The 14055-nt window shown below is 36.4% G+C and overlaps 1 long non-coding RNA gene across 6 annotated transcripts in view; it reads right to left on the bottom strand.

Moving 5' to 3' along the window:
- Positions 1-14055, bottom strand: part of LOC143903269 (uncharacterized) — a 140544-nt gene that overhangs the window by 102318 nt on the left and 24171 nt on the right. Inside the window, exons 5-7 of one of the 6 annotated variants that reach the window (XR_013258661.1) lie at positions 5162-5416; positions 4788-5075; positions 4155-4720 (exon numbers count right to left, since the gene is read on the bottom strand). The exons of 2 other annotated variants lie outside the window; for them this stretch is intronic. This is a non-coding gene — a long non-coding RNA (uncharacterized LOC143903269). Of the gene's footprint in view, positions 1-4154; positions 4721-4787; positions 5076-5161; positions 5417-14055 lie in introns of those variants that run through there. 3 more of the 6 variants (XR_013258662.1, XR_013258666.1, XR_013258663.1) reach the window with 3 other exon arrangements.

The raw sequence follows: 14055 nt of genomic DNA, 5'->3' as shown, positions 1-14055 counted from the left end.
CGACAGGCCACACAATCGGGATGTTTCGTTATTACTAATACTGTCCGCGAGAAGGATGACGTTGTGGGCAAGAAATTTTCATGCTTAACGAGGTTCATTGTGGACCGTCACTCGATTCGAATGCGACAAGTTATAGTTAGCATCATAAAGGACTGATAATCATAGAAGAGAATACATCGAATCTTGAGTATTTGCTTAATGCAGATTTTCATCAGGTGTTCTCCTGGACAAAGCAAAAATTAACTTGTTGAAGATATAGATAGAAAAACTACAGAATTTTTCAAGAAATATATAAAAATAAATAAAATTACTGATTACTTACGATTAGAAAAATAAAATTACTTAAACATATGCACCTGATAATTATAGTTTAAACAGTTTTAAGGTATAAACCACCAGCGTAGGCTAATTGGAGAATTATTTATCAACATATTATTCGTAAAAAAAATACAAAAATTTAATAAATTATTCAAAAAAAATTTTTTTATATAGTTTAAGTCAGAGATACGATCAGTAGTATATTATCTTTTGGAAGATATACTGTATTCATAATGTATAACCATCTTTTCAAGATTAAATGCATATTATGTCCAGCCTTCCGCTTAACATAATAAAAAGTGTTTTCCGAAACAACGCTTCTTATGCAGATTTGGAAAATGTCGGGCGAAAAGGTCTGATGTTGACGAAGATTAGATCCATCGTCATCTAATAAAACTGATAAAGGGTCGTCGTTGCTATTCATATAGCATGGAATATAAATCCATATGACTCGATTAGTTCTTGTGATGATAATAAATCATTTCGAGCAAATCGAGCCGGAACTATACCTGCGTCTCGCTTCTTCTTTCTTTTATTTTGTATATTTTTATTTTTCTCAAACACACTGAGGTGCGTTCCACTTAACACTCGCAACGCTCGTGGAATCATTTCATCCTTGTTGTTTATCAAATATTAAACAAGGACGAAATGATGCTTGCGAGCGTTGTAAGCGTTAAGTGGAACGCACCCACTGCTTCTGGATCGAGCATACAGGCAAAACAATTTACATTTTGAAGTGACACTATATAGAAAATGTGTATCACTTTGTTAATGTGTATAACATGGTTTACATCATAAAAGTCATCATGTATTTAATTCGTTGCGTTTGTTATATCTTTAATTACCGAATATTTTTGTCAACTTTTTATTTAAAAGCATCAGGAATACCGGGATATTTGTTACATGCTATGTCGATAATTACCTTCTCATCCCGACTATCAGACAATTTACACGTCATTCACGCGAAATAAAACGCGGTGTGTTGATGTAACGTCGCACTAATTAATTGCGCTCTCTCGAAACAACAAGAAGTCAGCTTGCTCGCGTGCGAGGTATGTACATAAAATATATGTTAATAAATCGCATCGGAGCGTGCAATTTCAATATTCCAGCTTCCAACCCGCGACTATCCGCAAAAGATGAAGGCGAGGTAATTTATCGCCCGCGTTTTACCGGCCGCATAAACTTTTAATGAACCCGCTCTCTCATCACGGTGATTTCTAAATCTTGAGGAAACGGTCATCGTAAAGCGCACTCGCCACCACCACCGCCGCCGCGAAGGGCACCTGCCGTCTGTAATTTAAAGAGAGCACGACACAGTAATTAAGCGGGATGCTTCTCGGTGATAATTAAACTGACGCGCGGCGTGTATACTTATGTAGGTAATTATTCCGGCCGCGCGGCGCCCGCGCCGTCTCGCCAGTGGTCCTCGTCGAGCATCGCACAACCCCTCTCTACCTTTCGTTCTTCCCACTTCGTTCATCTCTTTCCCCGTATCTTCTTGCTCTCCACCTCGGTCTCTGTCATTTTCCTTCTTCCATGTCATTGGTTTTTTACTCCCTTAAATTTTGCTGAACGAAGGACGTAAGATGACATCATTACGAGCGCCATTAATGGATCCTATAGAGCGCGCCTTTGACAGGGTCGTTTAATTCCGCGTGCAATTAACATGGCTTTATGCTCCCGCGACATCTGCATGCAGAATTTTTACGAGCGCGAGTAAATTGAGTCGTCGCGGCGTCGCGTCGTCTCACCTTCGCGCCGGCATGGAGAGAAGAACGATAGAGAATGAACACCCTCTCGTGAGACAATGGCGTTTTCGTGGTGGTAAGACGATTTAAGTAGCTCGCCGAATGTATCTTGAAATAAAACGGAATATTTTTTATCGCGATATGCTTCTCAGGACGATGCTCAAGATCAAAAGTACCGATAGTATCTTTAATCAAAGCATTAATTGACAGATCAAACCTTAGCGGATTATTAAGCTTTTTTAAACATTTAAAAAGCTTATAATATAACATTCTCTATATAGCATTTAATATTAATAATACTTTAAATTTCCATTTGCCTTGCAATCTCTTTCAAATTATCTTTGCGCTTCAATGCTTATATCTTAAGTAATGCAAATCTTTTAAATTATAACGGAATTTCTTCTCGTATATAGAAGCGAAGTGTTGTTGCGTCATCACCTTGTTAATACGATACACAATCAGCCTTGTTGTTGTTAGTTAACAATTAATTTTTTAATTTTGTTTCGTTCCGGTCGCTTTCGCTATTTCATTTCCACTTAATACGCACTTCGACGGCCCTCCGGATAAATATTGTTTTAAACGTCACATCGTAATTCACTTCGCGAGTGTCGTCAATTTTCTTCTCTTCACTCGAAAGCACTCTATTTTCGTTAATTTGTTGTACACCGAAAAGGCGTATGCCCGATCATTTAACCGATTCTCTTTCCTTCTCTTTTTTTTCTTCTCTTTCTTATACTCTCGACTGTCAAGCATTACATTTCACCAATCCGTCATTCGAAAGTAGTGGCCACGCACCGATTTCCTTGACCCCATCGATTTCTTATTGTAACATCTTATCATTAAATTGTAATAACACATGCGAGATTTCTGATACCGATTTCACAAACTACAAATATGTTTAACATAATATAAATAATAAATACGAGAGCTCTTTAAAAAATTCGGGGGATTAATTCTTAGATTATAAATCAGAATTTTTCTATAAAAAGTAAAAATAATGTTTTACGGAATAAAATTTTGTGAAAAACAGAATAATTTTCTAAATAATAATTTTTTAATTGTATTCACACATATGTATACATACTCCTAATAAAAATTTATATTTTTCAAAATAATTTCATGGTGATTATTGTTCGCGTCAGAGATGCTCGCGAAGTCTACAAGGGCAAGAACCTTCCGAGGCGGTTTTCAGCGGCGGCCACGCAGCATCGAATAAATTACGCGCTTCAATCCAAGGCGTGTTGCAAAATCCACGCGGCATTAAATATGTATACAGTGATACTCCGATAGGGAACACCTGTAGAGGACCGTGCGCCGTTGCAGGGCCTGATCGAGTTAGGAGGGAAGGGACGCTCGGACAGGTATCTCCTCGGCGGTTTTCGGTTCGCTTATGTAGGTACGTTCGCGGGTATGCACGGAGCGAGCCCGCGCTTATTTATGCACTTGCCACTCTTCCCGATCGTTGGCATAAATTGATACGTCGTGTCATCCCCTCCTTTATGGTAATACCTGTCGACTTCCTGGAATATATTCGCGGGATAACGAGGCACGTGGACTCGACATCGATCGCCGACGCGTGATTTCTTGCCGCCGTTCGCGTTTCAATGAAATTCCGCAGAAATCTCAAATTATTTAATAACTTTCTTCGCTAATCACGAAAAAGAAGTGAATATAGACATATTTCAATAATTAAAGTAAAATAAATAGAAAATTATCTCTTTTAAAAAAGAGATAAAAAATTCGCCAAATGCATACGCCAGTATAAAAAGCTACTATATATTGAAAAACTGTTGTACAAAATATATATTGTTTTAATATATCCAATCAAAAATAAAAAATAATTATGCATCGCAACGTATAGTGTTGGTTTCCATAAGAAGAATGTTTAGATTTCCGTGGAGGTGTTGTGAAAAATATTTAATGTAAAGAACTTGGCGCTGTGTTAGATTAAAAGTAAAAGCTGAAATATAAATGAATAAATATGATGACATACGATCGAATAATAAAATACACTAAACTAAAGTAAAGGAGATATCTCGTAAATAATTTTTGTTAATAGTCTTATTTTTTTATATTTTTATGTGCACAAAATAGCTAAAAAAACAGAATTACATTAAAAAAATTTTTATAGTTCTAAAATACTGATAACATTAAAATATTCTTTTAGTATACATTTATTTCTTTACTTTTCCTCTTAAATATTTGTTTGTAGTAAATTTTTGGATAGCAGTTATTAAAATTAAACTAAATGTATATGAGAGAGTATACATAATATAAATTGTTACTTCATTAACGTAATTACTTTGTATGAATCAGGTGACCAACTTATATGTATTGCTTCTTTCACGTATCTCATCTACTAATTATTATATATAAATATGTATATAGGAAATATTGATTGTGATCAGTTTGTATCACCCAATTTAACTCCAAGAATAGATTCCAATGCTTTTATGGGGGTTTCAGGAACCATTTTTAAATATTTCCCCTTAAACCATGAAATCGCCAAGTAACGCGTTACTGTCCATTCGTACAAATCGCGGAATATTGGGCAGGCATACTTTGGCAAGCAGTATTCGCAAGCAAACTTTAAAGCGTGTCTAGCCATTTCTAACCATTTACATTTGATGCACAAACGTAGCCAAAGGAACCTGCAAGATACGTGCGTGTTATGTTGCTCAATAACGAAACAATCTAAATATAGACAAGCATATTTACCGTATTTCACAGATATGCTGGTCATGCAGAACCGCATATCGTAGTATATGTAACTTATACCTCGGCAAAACCATAAGCGATGCATGCAAGTAGGCTAAAAATTCTATTTTATTAAGATCATTGGTAACGCTTAATTGTCTAACCGTAGAAAACACCTCTTCTATTCTTTGTTCTGGTGATCCACTGTTCCGCTTTAAGGTGACAAGCAGTTCTTCTTACGGGGCCCAAATAAATAGGTGGTAATCCTAGTCCATAAAACCACCCATCCCAATCTACAGAGTGGAACACCTAGCAACGAGATAAAAGTTGTTATTTGTTACTTAATAAATTAAACTTGCTAAAGCTCTGATTTATTTGCACAAAGAACATGTTACCTGGCCTTTACGACAAAAGCAATCATACAGATATTCCTTAAAGTAAACTGTCCTTATACTGAGATATGAAGATGTACTATTGCAATATTGTAAATAAGATCGAAGAAATTTTTGGAAAGCTTCGGGTCCACATAAGAAAAGTTCTAAATAATTCAAAAGCAAACGTCATTCTTCGTACGGTACCTACTTGATGATATTATTAGGCAAAACATCCGTCAAATCGGGTACTAAAGCGACGTGACCGTGTAAATTTATCTGTAATAATAATGCAGTTTCAAAAAATAGTAAAGTAGGTATGTAAAAATGCATATGAGTATATTTGCGCAGATATGAAGTAAAAAATAATATTATTCTTTAAGATTTGATCAATTATTTCCCGAAAAATTGGAAAAATTTCTGATACCGGTTCCCAAAAAGATCGGTAACAAAAAACTATACACTCTAAAGCACTCCCCGGAAAATTCCACCCCTATTTTATACACTTTTGGTAAAAATTCGGTCGAATAGCTCAAGAGTGTATAAAGAACAGGCATACATACAGACATTCGATTTTATATATATATATATAGATATAAATTTAATTGACACATATAGAGCTTCTTAATCGAGTATTTTTGTGTTACATAAAAATCTTCAGTTTTTTGCAAATTTACAGCTCTGAAAATGGAGAAAATAGCGTTTCATGCATATATATTAATTTTACTTTGCTTAACTCATACAGGATAATTGTTAACGTTGCAAATCATCTGATCCAATTAAATCGTTAACTTTTCGACGTTGCTGCTCGATCACAAAGAACTACGGTAGCTTGTTTCTGGTAAAGCTTTCTATAACCGCGCTCGATCGCTATAAAATCTTGCCTGCATCGTTACTTTGCGCCGCGCGAATTACGGAAAACAATAAATACGGCCGCGCTAAAGTATACGGAGCGTACCTCGCGGCGGGAAGCCCGGCATCTATAATCACCCACGGCTAATTTCTTCGATATTCGCGGAACGTGACGGGCAAGGGCGTGATTAGGGGTACGCATTGTCCATTACCGGCCGTCAATCTACACCGGGCGTTTGAGGGCCGCAAGGCGGCTTTGCCGAGAAGTGCATAAACCTCGGTTATTGCTGCCAAGCAAGTGCGCTGGTGCACCTAGTATGGGCATGCCGCGCCTCGGTGAAAACCGCGAATTTCGCCGTAAGGCTGCCGCGCCGTGACGATTATAAGGATTACCGGATTCCGTGAATTGCCACACGACGCGGGCGGCTACGGGGGTCCGGGGTGTGTATAATAGAACCGCGGGAGGGTTGCGCGCGGGGCAGAGGCGTTGAATTTCAATCCCAGTCGTGCCTTCTGCAAATGCACCCGCAAAGTTCTGGACAACCGATCTGATCGCAAACAGTCGAAAATGTTTTGCGTTTAACGTATCTCCCTCCCTCTTGAATATTAATTTTACTCGACCGCTCGATCTTTTATGGTCGGAAGTATTCTCGTCTCTCGAGAAATGACTAAACGTTGAGGTATAAATGTAACTTATTATTTTTTACTGTCTAAGATTTAAAAATGAAGAAGAAAAGACCACTTTTGCACCTGTAGATTTTGAATAATTTATATCTAAATATACATTTTTTTCCTTCTTTATTTGAATAAATTATTTTAATAAACTTAAGAAAAATTTTATTTTAAAATAAAATTAAGAATGTTAGATATTAATTTTTTACTATACATTTATGTCTGAAAATATAAAACAAAATTCGCGTGTATACATATATGAACAACCGTTCGGGGAACAAGTCGATTTAAAAGCCAGATGATATTAACGCCATTTCCGCTGTCTATTTCGTGAAAACAAAATGTGAAATCGCAAAGCGGAACTATTCTTTTGTCGATCACATTCAGATAAATGGTCATGTCATTGATGGATAAACGGAGCTATCTGAAAGAGTTGGCCTTGCGAGATTTGAGAAACTTTCGTATTATTTCGAATATAATTTGAAATCATAAGGTTATTAAAAAACTTGATATATATTTTTAAAGTTTTAAATGCGTTGGAAATTTTGAGAGCCTAAAATGTTTAAAAGCCTTAAAAGTCCACTACAGTCAAAGCTGCATTTAATGTGACTAAAATTAAATTCAGTTGGTTGCATTTCCAAACGTTTAGGATTTTCAAGAGTTTCAAGAGCCATGTAAAATATTATCTGAAGCAAAAATAAAGGAGAGTGAGAAAAAACGAGAAGCAGCAGAACGGCACAACCGCACGGCCGCGTTATCTCGCGCGGGCATCGCATATTCGATCTTTATAATTTAATAAATCGCGCGCGCACTTGTCGGTCCTCGGGCTTCATTCGCGACGCACGATGCGCGTATTTTGCTTTCTTCTTGTAAAGATAGAACTTTTTTATGCGGATGAGAAGTGACAAGTATGACATAAAAATAACTTATTTTCTTCCAAAAATATAATAAGATGCATCTTAATAAAAGAACCCGTTGCAAAGAGAACGAAGAATACGAAGTCATATAATAATTTTTGCAAATAAATTATTCAAATCATAATTTACTATAATATATTCCGTTATTGCATTAAAGCACGTCACATATAATTGAATTCATTTACCGTGTTTTTCACTTTGCGATCATCGACTAATTTGACCTACCACAACTAAAGGCTGTCTCACACTTATTTTGGTCGGGACTGCATTTCTCTAAGCACATTTTTCTCACGGATTTTTCAAACACCGAGAATAAGCGTTTAGTTTCATCCGAGGAATGTCTTATTAGCACATTTGAATACAGGTAGCAATCACGTTAACGTGAGAAACGCTTTTAAAATACCTGCCGCCCTGAGAAGCTGGTCACTTTACGAGGAAATTTTCGAGGAATACCTATGTGCCTCATTATCTCTCAACAGGATAGGAGGCCTTCAGTCATTAATTTTCTTTCGCTCCAGATGAACAGAGCTAAGAAGACGGAAGCTTCGTCTCTTCATCCTAACAAATATATAAGCTTCGATTCTCTCCTTCTTCGCACCATAAATTGAATCAAGAAACTTAATCTATTAACTTTTAAATTCTTATTCTATTTTATTCTATTTTATTTAAATTTTCATTTTATATTTTTAATTAACATAAAAATAACTAATAATTAATTAACAATATATATAAAAAAGAGTTGGGATCCACAAGTAAGTTGAAATCCACAAACCTCTTTCCAACGTTTTTTTATAAAATTAAGATACACGAGAAATAAGGAATTTGTCATGTAATTAATCCAAATATATCGATACCGACGTAGCGTGCGAAATTCCGTAATCGCTTTAGCTTTATTACGGCTCCTGTAACTTGATCGGAAGTACTGATCAGTTTCAATTTGCGATAAAGAGATCAGTCGGTGATCATCGAAATTGAAAAGGCGCTCTCGTCGTGACGACGCTGCTTCGCAAAAGAAAAGCTTTTGACAAGCGCGTACAATGAGAGTCGCGACAGTGGTGTAAAAACTGTAAAACAAAAAGCGCGCCAGCACAACGCGTGTAAGAGGCACACGCCATCCTCTGTATGACGCTCCTTTCTTGCTGGCATATATACGTATGCATGTAGAGCTCTTTAAGGATCCGCCTTATCACGGGACACGCGCTCGCACCTGCCCTTTCCTCGCTCTGGCTTCCCTCATTTATTACCTTCATTACCTACCGCGGCATACCGCGCCGCTGTCTCGCTCCGATTCTTCCGCCGCATTAATCTCGCGTCGTTATAATACAAAAAAAATCAGCCATGGCGAAGTATCGCGCTCCAAGGAATCTTCCTCGGGGTGTACCGTTATTAAATTTCCTTTCCTACTTGCTTTTTCCATCAAAATTTATATTCGCACGAAACACTTGCAGTCTCTCTACGTGCTACTTATTTATCTGTTTGCTATTATTTATACGCTATAAATATTATACCATTAATATTATTATTACCAATGATGCATATACACTGCAAATTCAAATGTGTTATTTTAGTTGAAGCTTCTTACACATTTCTTGCCGTTTTAAATCGCGTCATGTAAAAAAAAACATGTAAAAAGAGCTTTCTAAGCTTTTTTTACATGAGAAGAAGAGATTCAGTCAAATGTGTCATTTTTAGACGTTTATGCGTGCAAAAATAACACACTTGGATTTGCAGTGTACAAGTGAATATATATAGTACAAATTAAAGTGTTTTAATTCTATAATTTATTTGAACAAATTCTCCATAATTATTATCGGAATAGATATTATTCGTTTGCAGGGGAAAGGACACACACGCGTGCTTATTCTTTTTTTTTATAATAATTCGCGATTATATGACTTCCGTTGCAACGTGTGATAAACGATCACGATTTCTCAGAATCACGATGGTTCGACTAAAATTTATAGCGACACTCTTCCGTTATCATTGCAAGAATATTATGGATGTAGCGAGGCAAGCTTATTAAAAATCTTTGTCGGCGCAGCTTGATGACGACCATCAGCTTTTACGTTCGAAATAATTTGTACCGTTATATCGATATCCTGCAACATTATTTTATCGGAAAACCGTGTGTATGAAATGGGGTTGAGAGGTTTAATTTCTCTAATATAAAGTTTAGCCGCGTTAATACAGAATGGAATTTTTTGTGTTACTTGACAGTTCGATCATTAAAATCATTAAATTTTAAATTTAAAAAACAAACACATTTTGACACTCTTTTACTTTTATTTATTTTTATTAAAAATCATTAATCCACGCACATCAATCCACGAGATAGGTCACTTAATTTAATTAAATATTATATATTCAAGTAATTCGCCGCTGATGTGAAGACTAATTGTGAGTAAAGTTGAAAAGTTCGAATATGTACAATGTTTGATTAGTCTTGTTTTTGAATAAATCAATTAACACCCTACATATACATGCTCTAATCCTTGACCTTTGAATCTGACTAAAGCTTCATTGAATTTTACCTTATCTAAAAATTATAATAATTCTAAAAGTAGCACGTGTATTTTATGCATATTTTCTTATTACCGATGATAATAAAAATGTATCATAATAATAAATAATACAATAATAAAATGTATAATCACAATAAATGTAATAAATGTATATTCGCGATTCTCTTAATTGATCGAAGGTCTCCTTGTCGCAACAACTCTCCCGCGGTAGGAACCAATTCCACGTCATTCCACTATCTTTCGCGAGTGTAATTTCGGTTGCGTGATTCCTGATAACGGTCCACGGGTTACCTGTTGCGCGAATGCCACGTTACGCGAGCGCCCAAAAATATTTCAGATATACATTCAAATAAAAAAAAGGGGTAACCAGCAATTTGCAAGTCGATCCGATGCAGCGCGTCGCGCCGGCATCTCTTTCTTTCTCTTTCTGTCTTTCACACAAGCTGCCGTCGTAATGAAGTGCAAAAAGCCAAATTCATCGACGCGAGTAAAATTTTATGAACATTTACCCCGGCTTCCCCTAAACTCCATATTTACAACTCAGCGGAAAATAAACGGCTTACTTTCTGCCTATAAAAGTTTTGTGCAGACGTTGTCTCGCGTCTTATATGGTTCTGTGTGAATGCGCTTTTATTACCAATTTGAATAAAGTTAAGTTGTTTATCCATAGTCATGACGTTTCTATTTTAAATGACAAACGTGACGCTGAATTGTAGAGTCAAATTAATTCCAGACCCAAAAGACATATATATATACGAGTATTAGGATATGTCAACTGATTAATAATACGACCCTCTTTTACTCACTTTATGATAACTATATGTGGAAATAAAAAGTTTTAAATTATTTTTTAATTAATAAAATCATACACACATGTAATTGTTCCTTTTCTATATTATATAAGATCACACTTTTCCCTGGCATAATCCCGTTCTGCATATTTTCTTGAAGCAAAGTTAATTAATATTTATAACGCGACGTCAAGAACATTCGCAGAGCAAAGGAAAAGGTGCACATTATTCTCCTTTAATTAGAAGATAGGAGACCCAATCGAGTTGCTATATCAATTTAGCGATAAGGAAGGATAAGAGGACAGCGTCATCAGCTTTTGAATATTTATCCGAAAAAAGTGGCGTATTACAATGCCGAGCGTTACACGAGCCGCGTTCACTTCGGAAGAGTTAATTGCACCTTTAAGAACGAAGGGTTAACATCCCGCGGCACGCGCCTGCAGCCGGGGCAATAGTAATTACAATTTATTTCGGGTGTTCTTCGACCCTCGTTACCGGACATATACACCGCCGACACACGCGTGCATTACATCAGCGGCGCGGAAATTATTTCGCGCGCGAGCCTTAGCCGTAATGTTCGCCGTAACTCGATTGCGTGGCTCGTATCGGCGTTTAATTAAACGAATCAGTTAACCAATTTGGTGACAATTGAATTGAATCTAAAAAGTTCACAGCTGCAATATATTTTTTCCCTCCATTTCTCTCTCTCCTTCCCACAATAAATGTTCGCGTTCAAGAAATATTTTCCTCTATCTTTACACACTTTACGCTCACCTTCCAGCTTTCATTAAAAATAATCCTTTCTTTTTTTTTACAGTTTAAAAGATAATTGCGTGCTCTTATAAATAAATATACGATTTAAATTTATATTCGAGAATATCGCGTGCCTTTCGCCGCTGGAAATGACAGATTTCATAATCAATACGCGTTCGATAACGAATTATATATACTACATCTTCCTCTCTGCCACTCTCACTTTCTCGCGCATATAATACGTTGAATAATAAATAATACTATATATATTTAACATTGATTTTTTTTTAGCTATTATCGAAAAAATATGATGGGATCCAATGTCAACGTCTCAGGCATTACGTCTCGTGGGAACTATAAATCGATTGGTTAAGGAATATATCCTAATTTGAATGACACCAGCAAACAATTGGAAACTTTATTCAACGCTATTTTATATAAAATTAAGACTGTTATTGAAAATGATATTTTCATACTATATATATTTTTCCTATTTTCCCAAAACAGTCAGTACACTCAGTATATAATTAAGTTGATATATAGTTGTGTTATTTTTTCGCTGTTTTTAACACAAGTTAACATTTCCGAGTTTGGGATAAGAGACATCAATTCTTTTAAGACAATTTGCGATGAATTGCGGAACGATTGCGGACGAAAGCCTGACTGTCCACGGCAAACTTACCATATTTTGAGGGTGATTTTTTGCCGAATGTATTGGAAAAACGATTAATATTCATTCGTTCATTCATAATGGCGCAACAGTCCTAGTCGGACCTGGGCCTCCCCCAAAGTCATGTGCTTGTGGTGCGCACGCAGGTTGTACACAAGCACACGGAACCTACAGTTTTAACGCCAAATCCGAACGTCAAGTAGAGAACAGTTCCGTGATTCATTTATAACATCTTAAGACTGTACTTACGACGATCTTAAATATAAAAACGAATTGTGAATACCTGCCTAAGTCATTGTGCCAAAGATTAATTTTTTTACAATTTTTTGAAAGTTTATATAATATGCATGTGTGATTTTTATCATTTACTATTATATTAGAAATTATAATTAAAAAATTAGCTTAAGAAGAGTAAAATTCTTCTTGCATTTTTCAAAACAATAGTCATGTTAATTAAAATCTTTTATTTTTTTAACCGAATTGTTTCAAAGTTGATTTTAAATTAACTGACACTGATATACATTGTTAATTAATTTATATTATACATGGAGAAAATCACATGTCTTCGGATTATGTTTGAGTAAAAGCTTTGATATTATTTGATATAATATACATTATAGAATAAACTCGGAAATAGAATGTGGTACGGCAAATCTCTTTACCGATTTATGACTTTTTTAACAGTTGATTGCCTATTCAATCTCGGCTCTCAGCGTGTCGTCGGCCTTAAAACTCTTAGATTTATACCCAAGAGTGAGCTCCGACAATCTTAAGGTCGTACGGAGGGTCAAGTGCGCTCTCGAAAGAGATAAATTCTTTTCATTCATATAGAAGGTATATCTCAAAGGTAAAATCTGAAAAAGTTGTGGTCAACAACTAGCAGGGGACGACGTATTTCTCGCCTATCATGTTTTACGTGTTAACGCAACATCGGACGTTTATTGCCACTAAACCACCGCCTATTCAGATCCACCTGCCCTTTTACCCGTATAACACTCGGGCTGCTATTGCCGCAGCCTCCCGTTCACGTTACGTCAATTGCGACGACAGAGAACGTAGCCTTTCAACGCAAACAAACTCGGAGCCAATCAAGTCGAGAGAAATCGCCGTTACCCGCAGATGTTTATAAGAACGGAATAATGAAGTATCACTTTTCTTGATTCAGTCCTTTGGATCGCTTAAATAAAAAATTTAAGAAATTTAAAGACATTTGTTTGTGACTTAAATAAATAATTCCTCAAATGCTAACGCATTTTTATTAAGTAATGGTTTATTATTTTGAATATAATTATTCCAGATTTCGTCATTTTCGTCCGTCGTGATGTAAATGACTGATCAAATCATTCACAGAATCATGCTCGTTAAATTCCAAGCAACGAACTATCCCACGATATCAAAAGTTTACTTGAATGCATCATAATTCCGGAGTATTTTTAACCAAGAGTTCTCCCCCCGAATGTTCCCCAAGTCACGGCGAAACCTCCGGGCGTGTTTCCCGGCGTAATCCAACCCCCGTCAAGCTGCGACAACCCTTGTCTCCCCCGTAAAATCGAGAGAACCTGTTCGAGAGAAAGGTTGAATGCAAGTTCCCGAGGATCCCGAGGACGCTCACCGACAAGGCGCGAAATACTGCATAATTCTCGTCCTAATTTTCACTCGGTCGAGCTCGCTTCACCCCTCGAGATGAACGAAAGCAATGTCACGTGTGATTTACACCCGCGACAAGTTTCGGGAGGCAGAG

The sequence above is a fragment of the Temnothorax americanus genome, unplaced genomic scaffold (assembly GCF_048541705.1).
Source record: "Temnothorax americanus isolate GAGA-0224 unplaced genomic scaffold, ASM4854170v1 Scaffold45, whole genome shotgun sequence".
Lineage (NCBI taxonomy): Eukaryota > Metazoa > Arthropoda > Insecta > Hymenoptera > Formicidae > Temnothorax > Temnothorax americanus.
The sequence above is the reverse complement of the archived record's forward strand: the minus strand, read 5'-3'. Positions and strand labels throughout refer to the sequence as shown.